The sequence below is a fragment of the Empidonax traillii genome, unplaced genomic scaffold (genome assembly GCF_003031625.1).
Source record: "Empidonax traillii isolate 1590-97213 ecotype Southwest subspecies unplaced genomic scaffold, ASM303162v1 scaffold2188:size33444, whole genome shotgun sequence".
NCBI lineage: Eukaryota > Metazoa > Chordata > Aves > Passeriformes > Tyrannidae > Empidonax > Empidonax traillii.
In genome coordinates this window covers 25,698-28,872 of record NW_020957381.1, presented here as the reverse complement: position 1 = coordinate 28,872, position 3,175 = coordinate 25,698, and positions in this window count along the sequence as shown.

Below are 3,175 nucleotides of genomic sequence, written 5' to 3'. Positions count from 1 at the left end.
TCCAGCCCTGTGATACACCAGCAATTCTTGATGCAGGAAATCTTGCACAGAGCAAGCACACTACAGTCTCTGGATTTCTTTTAGGGTTAGGGCCAGTGTTCAAACTGATGTTAGACACTGCCATCCATCAGATGCCAGTTTCTGTAGTTGAGAACATCAAAACCCAAAACGTTTTCAATATGAACTTTATTGCAAAGCGAGTAGCTGTCATCCACTTCTCATCCAGGAGCCATAAATTAACCTTACAGCTAAGTAAACTGCTTGATCTGTTTATACCAGTGATTTTAACTCTTTGCCATCCAGTTTGTACTCCCAACTTCTAAGCACCCTCCTGCCTTAATACTGAATGATGTGCTCCTGTATCGATTAGAAATGTTATTAATTGTTGACAAGAACCAACTGGAATCTGAATGTATTACTGGATAATAATGGACCACTATTATGTATGCATTAATAAGAGTCTACTTGCTGGATTTCAGTCTTGCCTGGTTTACAGCCATAATGCAAATCAGCCACTCGAATTGGATTCTGTACAATGCTGAGTGAATTGGCAGCCTGCTTAAGCATCACCTCTACCTTTTCTTCCAATCTTTGGTTTTTTCTCCTTTTCTTCCTGTTACTGTTTCTGCAGCTTCTCCATTTTCAATAACAGTAATAATTCATCTGCCTTCCTCCATTCTATTTCCTCTCTCAAATCTTGTTTCTCTCAACTGTGCTTTTCCCTATCCAAATTCGCCAACAATTGTCTTTCCTTACACTCTGCCGAAGCAAGTAGAATCCTAAGATGATCATTCTCAGTCGTAACTTTATCAACCAAGATTGTGTTTTATCCCATCCCCCTTTCAGAAGCCAATGATGACTTTAATAACTCATTTTCTGGTGAACCTTCTTAAATGTTACTGACCACCATCCCCCAGCTCACTTATGAGGACTTTGGGAGTTGTTTCCCAACTGACGATTAAGGTTAGTCTGTGGGGCCACAGGTCTCTTGGAGCACCGCTGTGGGGTTTTAATTCCCCATCACCCTGTTTATCTTGCCAACAGCAAGGGAATGGCGACTTTCATTTTCCCCAGGATCATACTACCTTCTCAAGAACAGCAGTGGGTAATTTTTCTGTCATTTCCCAAGAAATTCCTTTCTCCAAACCATCTGCCAACAATACATTATATCAGGCACTGGGAGCTGCCTGTTCCCTTTTGGGCAGTCCACTTCCCTACTGCAGTTCCAATCTCCTGATTGCTGTTCTCTGGTTACTAACAGTTCCGCTACGTCCTGAGGACCTCGCTGCCACCGTCCAAGCGTGCTTGGCCCCGGCAGATGAACCTCAGGATTAAAGGGTGGGCTCAGTTCCGCGCACACTGTGTCTCACCTAAAAAATCCAATGCGCAGGCTGGAAGGTGGAAAGACCTTCCCCGGTTCTTCGTTCGCGAAGAGACTGGCCACACTAACAGTTTCAGTGAAACCCATCTCTCTGCAGTAGGTAATTAGGTCCCGAGCTCTCTCTCCCCAAAGTGAGGGTGTTGCCTGGTTCTCTTGTCTAGCTCCTCTTCCTCTCTGCAGGGTTAACTCTTGCCTCAAGCAGTCCTGTAATTGTGCCACATAGTGTTTTATCACATCCAGTAAATCTCTTATCATGGGAGACATCCTGTTTGGATCAGCAACCAGCAACATAGGTGATGGCTGTCCTGGAACAAATCACTCATCAATTGCAAACATATTGCTTTCGGTGCACACTCCATCATATGATGTATAGTTGGGGTCTCAGCTCTAAGCAGATCACCCCTCTCTAATAGATCCAAATCTCCTGCCCAATAGGCAGCCCTCTGAGTCAAAGACCACAGCTCTCTGACCACAGATCACCCACCCCCAGAAACACTCCTGGTCCCTGGAATTCTCAGGCCTCTGCCTCAGACGACATGATTTAATCCCCACCCATCAGGGACACTCTCCGCACATATTCAGTTTCTGATTCCCATAAAACTCTGCTATACTTCTCTTGGAACTTTGAAATCTCAGTTGCTGCATATGGCACCATTTTAGTAGCAGTTTGCTGACCCTGACCATCCTCTATGGTTTCAGTTTTAATTAGGGGTTGTAATATTACTTCCTCATCAACAGATTAAAACAGATTAAAATGCAAATGTAACGTCTCACTTTCTGTCAGGATAATTCTGTTTAGTCATTCATTGGATACAAAAAGGCAGAGTTGTGAGGTAGTATTTCTGGAAGTGGTCCAGATGCTAAATCCTGCAATCCTTCCCATAAGATTTTACTCTCTTATACGCATCTGTGATGGTTTGCACTTGGCTCCCTGACAAATGCCTAACTCCCTAGTAGCAGCCCCTTTCTTTCCCCCTTTCTACCTCCCCCAGGGCAAAGGAAAAAAACTATGCAAATTGAAGAATCTGAAAACCAAGCTAGTTATATAAAAAATATATTTTATGTGTATTACAGTTAAGATGCTATGTACACAGCAAATGGGAATCCAAACACCCTCCAAAGGGATAGGGAAAGGGGAAAAAAGGGACAAAAGGAAACAAAAAGGGACACCAAATAGATATGCGCAATCAAACTCGAGAACTAGTAAAATAACTAGTAAAACAAATCTCACTACGTCCCTTAGAAAGTAGGCTTGGTAGACACAGCCAGCACTCTCTAAGCTTCTACGTGGCAGGCCAGTGGATGCTGCAGGCCTCAGCCTTAGATAAGCGAGACTAATGCAGGGACTCACTGTTCCTGAACTTCGGTGGAAGAGAAGAAGAGCGAAGGCTTCTCCTCCCTTCTTATTTATACCACGATTTACATAAAAATCCTATGGAATACTAGGAACACTGCCCCTTCCTTGGTTACAAACTGGTAACCAGGGAAGGCCGAGATTAAAACTACCACAGCATCCCAAAGCTCCACCTGAAGCATCCTAGTATGATCATGATTGGCAGAAAGCAATGCCTCTGCCTGCAGCCTCTTTTCCTTTTCCCGATCATCCTCAGCAAGAAGTGCCTCTGCCTGTACCTTACTCTCCCCTTCAAGATCACGCTGAGCTGCAAACAGGCCCTCTGCCTGCAGCTTACGCTCCCTTTCATGATCACACTTAGCAGTAAGCAACACTTGCTCCCAAAGCCTGTTCATCTCTCCTCACTTAACTGATCCTGCAATCCTTTCACCAAATCCTGC